We start from the raw sequence: 12,149 nt of genomic DNA, 5'->3' as shown, positions 1-12,149 counted from the left end.
AATTCTTTTGTCTTAACTCTCCTAGTATCACTTTCTTCTTATTCTCCTATTTGTCTCTTTTTTTCCCCTCTGCTCATCCTTGAAATCTTAACTCTCCAAAATTTTACTCTTTTTTTTTTTTTTATTTTTATTTTTTATTTTTTCAAAATTTTACTCTTAATCTGCTTCTCAATTTATACAATTCTTTATAGGATTTCAACTACTCCTAAGGCCTAACTTACTAATCAGCTATTACTGCCTTCCAAATCCATGTCTGTAAACTCAGATCTCTGGAAGATTCCAGATATTCAATTGCCTAATAGATCCACCTATATGTCTCCCACCTTTACATGCAACACTGAACTCTTATCTTTTCTGAAAACTTGGTTCTTTTTCATTATTCCCATTACCTGGAGATAGTATCACCATCTCTATCTGTTTTTTGCAGTCTGGAAGCTATTGTGGATTTCCTATTTCTTGTTTCCTTTATCTGGAGTTCAGTCAGTTGCCAGGTCCAACCAATTATTCCTTTTTGTGTGTGTATGTGTTTTTAAAAATTCTGGTAAGAACACCTAAGAGGAGATCTACCCTCTTAATGAATTTTTAAGTGTGTGATATAGTACTGTTAATTATAGGCACAAGGTTGTATAACAGCAGATCTTTAGAATTTAATCACATGCACAATTGAAACTATGCCTGTTGAATAGCCGCTCCCTATTTTCCTTTCCCCAAGCCTTCCTTCTTAATACTACATATTCCTCTCCTCTTCCTAACCTATTTTTCACTACTTCAATCTGTTATTTTGTCCCCTATGATTTCTCTAGTCTCTCAACAAGATCTGTTTTGTAATTTCATACTCAGCTAATCCATTCTGCACAATGATGCCAGCATTGGTTTCTCTTAGTAGGGTGTTCTTTTTTCAATTCTTGACTTAGTGAACACTTATTCATTTGAGATTTGGTTCAAATGCTGTTTTGTGTATGAAGCCAATTGACCTTTATCTAATCTCTCAGGTAGAATTGATAATTCTTTCCTTTATGTATGCGTTTAACACACTATCAGCCAAGTATCTATTATATTTCATTGTACTTGTTCGTGAGACTGGGGTTATGTCTTAGCTATCCTATTATATCCAGCACACAGTGTGCTAGATGAATGAACAAAACAATGAATGGATGACTGCATGAATGAATTGAGCTTAGTCTGAATCTGTGTTTTCTAATTTCCCATTTTGAATCACCTGAGTGCTTTTTAAAATACTTACCCCTGGCTCTCACCGCGGACATTCTCTAGGAAAAGGGCCAGCAGATTTTTTTTTTTTAACCAGGTAAGTTTTGGAAATATTGATCTAAATAATTATCTCAATTTATTTACTTGAAGTAAAATTAAACTTTCGAGTAGTAAGCATTTTCATGTACATGTTTCTGACCTGAGACCTGTCAAAATTTGTTGACTCATCCCTGGCCCTGAAATGAATTATGGAAATATTATAGAGAACAAGTACTTATCTTTGAAGCATTAGATAAGGAATAAAATGAATATGAGCAAATGGTTGGGGAGGGGTTAGTAAGTTTTTGGTGTGTGGTCTACTGATCAATAAATATTAAATGACCAGTACTAACTCAAAATGATTGATGCATTTTGTCATGAAGTGGTTCTAATATCCCACACACAAACATATAAATATACATATAAGCTTAAAATTTTTTACTTTTGTGTTACATTGCTCACTATTGATGGTGAAACTGAATGTTGTGCTTATATCCTACATAGTTTTTATTCACAGTTCATGAATATATAGTGCTTTTCTGGGAAAAATAAGCATTTAGATCACACAAATATACTCAAAGCATCTTCATTTGGAAGTGGTTACTATCTAATGGCACACAATCACCGAAGATAACAAAAATTTCACCCTGGTAAATTAAAGAGACAGGATTCATTTTAAATAAAGGTTTGTTATTTAGCCCAAGGAAGTGAAAGCTATGGTGCTGCTTCAAAAATATTACCTGAGGGATTATGAGTAACAAATGTGGGAAGAAAAGGCTAAATTTGGAGTAAGAGAGATTTGGTTTTCATAATAAGAAGTATTTCTTCATAGGTAAGGATGGGAACTGCTATTGTGGTTCTTGGTAAAGGTTTTAGAAAGTGTTTACTTAGTATTTTATAAATATATATTTTACCCATGCCATTGTGATATTTCAATACAGATCAATCTAAGTTCAGTGGAATAAATCAGAAGACCTCAAACAAAAAGTCTCCTTATGAATTTTGTTACAATCTTTAAGAAAATAGTCCTTGTTCTTTGGATCTGAATGCATGAAGCTAAATTATCTAATTAGAATACCACAGATTATACTGCTTTCTGTTCTTGCTTTGTATTCCTTAAGTATTGATGGTAAACTAAAAGTCTATACTTTTGTACTTTTGTATTGTACCTATTGCACATATGCTTACTGGTTCAGTGGCAGTATGTTTTCAAGATATTATTTTGCCTCTAGGCAGCAGGTTCCTCTGATTATGTAGCATTGTCAGTTATTGACTACAGCATTCTTACTTCAGTAAATATTTTTTTAACTTCAATTTTATGGGTAAAACTGGTTTGTTGTATAATGGCACTTATTCACAATTTACTACAAACCAATGGAAGCCCTGAAACTCATGACATCACAAACTCAAAATTATACTGGAAACTGTAGACTGCATTATTTTTTCTATAAAGGTACTGCATAATGTAGCAACAAATGTAGAAGCTTAACTTTAATGATGTGAGAGAAATATGTTGCATAGCATTATAATCCTCATTTGTGCTATGATGTAGCTAAGCTGAGCTTCTTGTCCTATGTTTAGACTTCTGCGTATTAAATTCTTAGTTCCTAAAACACAACATCTTCTGTTCACCTCCATTCTTCACTTGTCTAAATTCTAGCTTAGGCCTTGGCTCAGTGTCATCTTAATAAAACCCATCTCATTTTCTCTGTTCACAGCAGTCTTGCCCAGGCCCAAATGCCCATATTACTTTATCATTACTCTTCATTTTAAAATTAAATGAAAGGCAGATTTTCTGTATTCTGATGTCATGATTTTTTTATGTTTCTCCCTACTAGATGGTGAGCTAGAGACTTTTGTAAATGCTGTACATAACATATAATATTATAATTCATAAACAAAAGCTTTTCAAAATGGGAAAAAAAGTAGAAGGCCAAAAGGAAAAAAAAGAGATGGTATTTGCTTAATAAATATTCATGATAAGAAAACTGTGTTCCTGGTTTTTATTATTTAGTGATTTAAGATTTCAAGGTACCTACAGATATTTTAAGTCTAGACTTGATATTTTGGCTTCTTTAATGACCAGTTTATATGTTTTCTTTTTCCTTTTAATTTTTGGTCAATGAGTATATGGTTTGGCCTGTATTTGAGAGAACATGTAACTTCAGCAGAGCAACGGTGGCCAGAGGTAAAGGAATGATGGTGATGAGAATGATTAATCTCATCTCACTTCCCTAATCTCATGGGATGATTAAGAACTCAGTGTCCACAAACCATAAAGATCACCATAGACCATTAGTTTTCTCAAATGAGAAATTATTATTATTAATAGTATTTTGTCAAGGCATGACACTTATAGTTAACATCACCTCCCCCCCCACCCCCCAGTTTACAAGTATACTTCATTAGAATGATCTAATCCGGAATTCTGGGACTATAGCTTCCAGATAATACAGGAAAAATATAGAAAGGGGCAGAGATAATCCTGAATTGTTAAGAGACAATTCAGAATGTTGGTATTCTCTTGAGATCATCTAAATATCTGCTCCCGTTGTTATATTTGGTGTTCTCAATTTGCCTGCCTTAATGTTATACATCAACACATGGGCATGCACATGCGTGCATACACACACACTTTGCAAACAAATAGTGCCTAGAAAAATACCAAAGCAAGATGTATTAATTTCTTAAAGTTAATCATTTTATACTTATGAGATAAAACATGAGTTATTCTATCACTGATATTTAGCAATTAGTGATTAATTTGGAACCTATGCAGATTATTTTTTTTTTGAAGAGCAGCCCTGCTAGTGTATGTAGAAAGCAAGTCATTTTCAGTGATTTATTTTTCTTATAGAAATTGATATTCTATAAAATATGGTAAAAAAAAAAACTATGTCAACAACTTTAAACAAGTTATCCTCTTTGAGTTTTAACTTTCTTTTTTATAAAATGGGAATAACAATAATAGCTATCTCAAATTTTGTTATGCTGTCAAATGAGATAATGTATGTAAAAGTGGTTGCTATTAGTGGATTCTCAAACCTATTAGTGGATTCTTATTCCTTTTCCTTTCTTTCTTTCTTTTTTTTTTTTTTTTAAGATTTTATTTATTTATTCATGACAGACAGAGAGGCAGAGAGAGAAGCAGGGTCCATGCAGGGAGCCTGACCAGACTCGATTCCGAGTCTCCAGGATCATGCCCTGCCCCGAAGGCAGGCGCTAAACTGCTGAGCCACCCAAGGATCCCCTTCCTTTTCCTTTCCATAATTTTTTCAATATTCTTTCTAAAGATTGGACTCTGGTTTTGGAGAAGTAACTACAAAATGTGTGGATTGATAGTTCTAAGGTTTTGTTGTACAATAAACTACTGTATTTTTTCCTAAGACCGTACAAGTTCTTTTTTTTAAAGATTTTATTTATTTATTCATGAGGGACACAGAGAAAGGCAGAGATACTGGCAGAGGGAGAGGGAGAAGCAGGCTCCCTGCAGAGAGCCTGATATGGGACTCGATCCCAGGACCCTGGGATCACATCCTGAGCCAAAGGCAGATGCTCAACCACTGAGCCACTCAGGTGACCCAAGACTATAACAGTTCATTAAAATTCTACATGAATCTAGAGCATCATTGCCCAATGAATGATCCTTATCAGTGATTTAAAATATTCTTTCTCTTACCTACTTATCTGCAAAAAAAAAGAAAAAGGAATCAGCTTGTAATGAAAATTAAGGCTTAAAGCAGGGATTCATGAAAAGTCTTAGAGACATATTGTAATATGCACAAACTCTTAGGTAATCATTTCTTTTGCATTAGCTCTTTTCTGTTGACCAAATGTGAAGGCAAGTTAAAGGAGAGGCTTCTATTGAAACTTCCTTGTCTCTTTTGCTGAAACATTATTGCAATTTCAAACAAAGGTGTCAAGCCTGTGTATTCATCTTTTTGATATGCAAATCAAGGGGCCAAACTAGTGTAGGTTCTGTTTGAAGGGGCAGTGCAGAAAAGGGTATACTTATTGCTCAATGGTTTGGGGAGCAGCAGGAGGGAGGAAAAATAGAAACCTAGGAAAGGGGAGTCAAACAATAAAGGAATTTTGATAACATAAAAATTCATAAATATCAACTTTCTGATGAATGAAACTTTTCTGTTTTTTAACTAGAGGTATATAGATGCAATATCCATGTAGCAGTATGTAACTGATGTGATTGCTCTTTTCAGGGAGACGAAAGAACATAGAGAGGCTAAAGCTAAAATGCTTCTGTTTTGGTTCAGCTCTCTGGAGTCTCAGTAGAAATTAATATGCCATAAAGGAGATAAGATGGTAATTCTCTAAAAGCCCTATCTTATTTTTCACTGTCTTTCTTCTCAAACCATTTACTCTTAGCCTTATTTTTTTCACTGATTTAATAGAATTAATGTGTTTTTGTTTCAGGTAAATTCAAACAAAACTTCATTGATTCACTGTGAAAGGTTCAGATGAATCTTTGAGGTTATTTTGACAGGTCACTTCAGGGTGCCTTTTTCTTCATTTATGTGGCTTTAGTTTGTTCTACTAGTCAAGATAGGCTAGGCTATGTTGAACTATCAAAAAATTTAAAATTAATTTCAATGGCTCAATAAAAGTTTACTCCTTATTCATGTTTTGCAGATCCCTATTTGGACTAGGGGACCTAGTTATGAGGAGGGTTCTATTCCACAGTCACTTAGGAACCCAGGCTGCTAGAGAGACTCTACAGTGTTCTAGCTACCTCATATGGAGTGATGGCTAGGCACAACATTAACCATGGTAGAGGAAGAGAAACTGGCCAAGTTCACTTACGCTTTATACAACTTTAACCTAGAAGTGACAAAAATCTCTCCCTTTGGCATCCATTGGTTAGAAATGTCACCTGGCACTGCTGAACTTTAAGGGCACTGGTTGGGAGATGTAGAAGACCAAATGAATATTTGATGAGCATGGTTATTTCTGCCACATTTGGAAATTTTCCCTTTTGCTTGCATGTACTTGACCATAAATTAAAATCTCACGAAAGTGCTTTGATACTAGAAAATATTGGCACATACGATATGATGTCATATGTTTAGTTATTTGGCAATTGGTTATGCACAATTACAGAACCATAGGCCATTTTTATTAAACCTTACCATGACCCAATTACACATTACCTTAAATCTAAATTTATTTTTGCCATTAAGCTTTTTTTAAACTTTGCCCAGTCTCAGGGCACCTGGGTAGCTCAGTCAGTTAAGCATCCCACATTTGATTTTGGTTCACGTCATAATCTCAGGGTTGTGGAATTAAGCCCTGTGGTGTTGGGCTCTGCACTGGATATCTAGCCTACTGAAGATTCTCTCTCTCCCTCTTCCTCTGCCCCTACCCACCCTCTCTCTCTCCTTCCCTAAATAAATAAATAAAATTTTCCCAATCTCAAATATCATATATATCTGTATATATATGCATATATGTATGTATACGTATATACGTACATATGTATATGTGTGTGTGTGTATATATATATACACATATACATATATAGCAACGAATCAACATTTCTCTATTTACTTCCCATTTTCTTAAACCTAACTGGTCTTAAAACATTATTCTGCTCTTGCAATGCTGAAATAGCAGTTACTACCATTCTTAAAGCTCTTCAAACTGTTTAGCATGGTGTCAGTTCATTTAGATCATTCATAATCAAGATTCCATAATCTTCTTGTAAAATGGTGATCTATTTATAAAAATTACATTTATAACTATTACAATGTAAGCACCTTGAGGGCAGAGAACATGTCTTCCCAGCATTAGAAAAAAAGTATGTTTCCTTGTCACTAGAATTCTTAAATTTGATGGAATGGAGACCAAGATAATTATGACTGAAGGACTGGATTCTCAAGACTAAGTGGAGTTATGCATATGCTGATGATATTTATCAGTCCTTTATGAGAAATGTCCTCCTCTCAGCTGTCAGCATTAGCAGAATTTAAAGGAAAACGAGCAAACATTTTAATCATGCTAAAAATAATTTCTTGCTTTTGTAAAATGATTTATGGTTTACAAAGTCTTTGATACAGCCCCATGAGACAGGCAGGCTTGGTGGTACTATCTGCATTCCATACGCATAGGAAGTGATCACATGTCTAAAAATCATTAGAGGTTAGCTTAGAGCTTCAGTTTTCTGGTTTGTAGATCCTCTCTGAAGCAAATATTTTCTCTCTGGTCTATTTGATTCCTCAGATACAAAGCAGGTAACCCTTTCACAAAAAGGAAATAGGAAGATTAGTGGGGGAAGCTTGCACTACTTGCAAAAATGCTACAGTCATCCTTTATGTTTGTACATCAGCATATTCTCTAAACTTATAAAATGTGTACCCTATGCTTCAGGACACAGAAAAAAGAAGCTTTGCAAGGTGCTGGAGAATGAGGGTGGTATCTTTGTGAGGAGGAATTTAGTTCATATGAGCCAATCAGTTCTGAGTATAGTGGACATGGGGCCACATGTAGTATTTTTAAGATTCTGTAATTTACTTTAAATGTTGTTTACTGTTTATTTATGCCTGTTGTTTATAAAGAGTGATTTCAATCAGAAATTTTGCCTGTGGTAAGATTTTAAAAAAGAATTACAAACTTCTGGTGAAATCACAGCAATGGATAGAGAAAAAATATGACATCTGACAAAAACCTAGGACAAGCTTTTCTAATGAAAATGATGCAATAGATAAAGATTAAATATGAAATCTTCATAATACCAGAAACCTTATTAAGTTGTTGCAGTGTAGTCACCAGGGGTGTTTCATGAAATGTATGACTGTAAGTCTGATTACAAAATAATTTCCTAAGATTATAATAACCTGAAATAGAGGTGTAAAATATGTTAGTAAACTGAATATAATATCCAATTCTGGCTCATAAGGAAAGGTTGATTGGGAGGATATGACAGGCCTTAGATATGTAATTTCCTAGGTTTGCATATGATGTGAGCAGTGTTGGTTGGGTGGTCATTTATCATTCCTGCTCACTACCTATGAATCTGCAGTTAGAAAGTGATCTTTTTGATGTAAGCATTGCCATTCCTGAAGTCCTTTTGTAAGAACTGTTTAGTGGAGGAGGGTATGCACTCAAACATCTTGAGATAGAGGGGAAGGACTAATACATGGGAGAACAAGACACCCAAAGAATAGGGGAGACAGCTAAGAGAAAGCTCAGTGTAGAGATGAAAATAATGATGAGAACAGAGCTAAGAACCCAATTCAGTGACCTCACAACTTTACAGATGGCATGTCTTAAAGTAAGTCAAACTTGTGTTGCTCATTTAAGATTCTTTGCAATTCAAAGACAGTGGTTAGATTAGCTAATTTTTCTAACCAGTTATCAGACGAGAGAAGAAGCCAGCCCAACAAGAAGCAGAGTTGATAATGTAGTGCTTAGTGGCTGTGACTAATTAAAGGATTTAATTAAGCTGTGAAGAAAGAATAATCACTCTTAGTCGGTTTCTATTCTTTGGCATCTGAGAACACGAGCAAATCAATGATTTCCCTGGCCATCACATGATCCTTCCTTTCTCTTTTGATCTTGGTATAACCTTACAAGCACCTTCCTGAGATGATTCAGATTATACAAGTAAGTGACACGCTTTGCCTTTTATTTTATCCTGCTGTAACAATTTTATTCATATTATAGTCATCTGTCATATAAAATATTTGAGTTTGATACTTTAAGCATGATCTGTTTCCACTACAGCCCATCAGTTCCAGTTGTTATTATTATTGTCATTGTTAATGCTAATTCTTATTTTAATGATAACAGAGATACCAATTATGACACTAATCAGGCTAATCATATTATTTTTATCTCCTGAAATGTAATAAGCATTTATAGTTGGTAAAAATAATGGATGTTGTTTACCATGTATGCTAAAAATCTGATATACACCCTTACCTTTATTCTTACAACTCAGTGGGATGGGTTTTATTAAAGCTACTGTTGAAATGGAAAACCTGAGGCAGGAAGAATTTATTTATTTATTTATTTATTTATTAATTTATTTATTTATTTATTTATTATTTATTTACAGGAGGATTTAAACAAGTGGAGGTGTCACACAGCTAGTAATGGGTGAAGCTGGGATGTGGACCTAGTTGTGTTGACCTCATTATGTTAAATATACATGGTTTGTAATTATTGGCTGTTTAGCTAGGATTTAGCTAACTACTAGATTCTATAGACTGGAGTTGGTGTGTGTGTGTGTGTGTGTGTGTGTGTATGTGTGTGTCTTAACTTCAAATAGTATTATTTTTGCTTCTGGAAAAAAAATAGTTCCGTAAACATACAGCCAAGGATAATCTTGTAACATTGTAATGACAACTAATTGCACAGAGGGAAGACATAGTTTATACATTCAATCATCATAGGGTTGCAAGGCAGAATCAATGAGTGAGAATGGGGAACAGCTTTAGTACAAAGTGTCCTCTTGACTGGAGGGATCATTTTAGGTTCAACTATTGCAATGTCTTTTAGCATCAAGTGAATGAATGTATTTGTGTTTGTTTCATGTGCTTTATATATTCAGGCTTGGAGGAAGGTAGTTTGTCCAGAACTTTAGCTGTTTTCAACTCTTAAGGCTTTATGAAGAAAGTGTAGACAGAGCTCTATTATCAAACCAGGTGGAAAATGTATTGGATACATAAATTTTATGTTGCTTATTTACTTATTTATCAGTTTGGTTAGTATACTTATTGAAAATCATTTTGACTGAAAGTTATTGTATGCTATTATTGCTATTTTGTGGGTGGAGGATTATTTAATTTGTAATAACCTATTGTCATCTTTAGTATTGTGAATGTTCTTGAAAGTTTGTGAATGCCTTTTGATTTCATTCAAAACTTTATAGAAATGCTTAGAGGTACAGATCAGGAGTTCCTGGTTTCATTTGGTCTGAAGTTTATACAATTTGGAGGACCCTTATTAAGAAAAAGAACACATAATTTTGAAACAGAATTGATTGCAAAAGTGGAGAAAAGGTGTATTACTGGAACCCATTCTTATGCCAGGAAGACTAACAATGTCTAACTATACACAGACATAACTGCAAACTACAGAAATATAGCCCCTACTCAAAAACGGAGGTCCCAAACATATTCCCCTTAACTAGGCGCCAGTGGGTCTGCAAGCATTTCAGTGCCATCCAACAGAACTACCAGTCATACTCCCAAAGGACCTGGTTGATGTAATATGGAAGTGTAGCACAAGTCTATACATATACACTATAGCTAGATCAGTACAATAGTCTTGCACAAACAGAGGCATACATACTTAGTAATGTTGTAAAATGTAGCTTTATCTTTATGACTTATGTTGGAAAGGATTAATTTTGTAGTATTTTTAAAAGAAAAGTACATTCCTGTTGCTAAGCCTATTGAATTAATGTTTTTGAGGATACATAAGAAGTTACATAGTTATCTCATAATTTTATTGATTATCAGATTGAGGTAATAAGATGAACTAATTGGAAAGTAATTTTAGTTAACTTCTATTAACATAAAGTTAATATTAACTAAGGTTAGTTAATAAACAATAATTAACAAATATTAATTATTTATAGTAAATAATAAATCATTATTTATAATTAACAATTCTTAATCTTAATTAAGATTTTGTTAAGCGACATTGTATGAGTTTATGGAGTTAGGCAGCTGTTTATAGTATGCTATCTTGAAATACTATTTTCATATTTTAAAACAACTTTTCTTCTCATTATCAGAAAATATACTGTGAAAAAGTTTATAGTAATGTTGACTTCTTTTTGAGACAGTTCTTTAAAAAAAAAAAGACAGTTCTTTAACATGTTGTTTACAACAGGGCACTGATCTTTTCTTGGAGGAAACTAATAAATTCGCAGTTGGATCATTCTCCAGACCAATGTATCATTCCTAATTTGAATGTCACTTCTCTTTGAACTTTTAAAATTTGATTTTAATTGAAAATATTTTTCTCAATCTGTAGGTTTTAGAGTAACTATTTTAGTACCTTAGACATACAAATTGGTATAGGACATTTTATCTTGAATCAGAATTTATGTACTAACCATATTTTATGACCATCGTAAAGGGTCATATAATCAACTGTTATGTGATATCAGCTCCATGCATGGGAGACAGTATTTATTTTAGGCTTTAGGTAGGCTTTTAATTTTTTCAGAGGACATAGAAACATGGTATTGTTCTTTCCAATGCCTTATAAGCATTCTTCCATTCCCATCTCAGCAATACAATACACATGTATAGTGGCAATAGAACATAAGAGGTGAGGCGAGAGTATAGTAGTACACTCATGAGAAAACATTATTAGTGTAAGTAAAATATGAAAATATTCTTCCTTGACCATAATCCTTATCAATAACTAAATCCAGGGATCCCTGAGTGGCGCAGCGGTTTGGCGCCTGCCTTTGGCCCCGGCGCGATCCTGGAGACCCGGGATCGAATCCCACGTCGGGCTCCCAGTGCATGGAGCCTGCTTCTCCCTCTGCCCCTCTCTCTCTCTCTCTCTCTCTCTGTGACTATCATTAAGAAATAAAAAAAAAAAACAAAAAAAACAAAAAAAAAAAACTAAATCCATATTTCATGACAGATTATAGAATAACCATTTACAATAGCAATTTATCATTAAGGATATGGAAGCTGTTAGGAAAATTTAAGATACTCCTGATATCTTTATGGCTTTTAAGAACCTTTGAGATACATCTTTCTTTCTCTGCCCAGTGTTAGCTCTAAAGTCTGAAATTCCCAGGCCTTACTCCCACAAAAAAACCAGCAAAAAACAAAGAACAAGGCTCAGGGTAAGTGATATCCCACCTATCTTTTCTGAAGCATTGTCTGCTTTCAAAATATTGTATTCATTACATTTTG

The 12,149-nt window shown here is 34.0% G+C and overlaps 2 protein-coding genes across 8 annotated transcripts in view; one reads left to right on the top strand and one right to left on the bottom strand.

Annotated features, from left to right (window-relative positions):
- Positions 1-12,149, top strand: part of CTNNA3 (catenin alpha 3) — a 1,671,697-nt gene that overhangs the window by 582,755 nt on the left and 1,076,793 nt on the right. The window lies entirely within an intron of this gene.
- The window catches only part of LRRTM3 (leucine rich repeat transmembrane neuronal 3), a 170,730-nt gene that overhangs the window by 37,431 nt on the left and 121,150 nt on the right, over positions 1-12,149 (bottom strand). The gene's annotated exons all lie outside the window — the stretch shown is intronic.

This window comes from Canis lupus, chromosome 4 (assembly GCF_003254725.2).
Source record: "Canis lupus dingo isolate Sandy chromosome 4, ASM325472v2, whole genome shotgun sequence".
Classification (NCBI taxonomy): Eukaryota; Metazoa; Chordata; class Mammalia; order Carnivora; family Canidae; genus Canis; species Canis lupus.
This window is presented reverse-complemented; position numbering and strand designations above follow the sequence as displayed.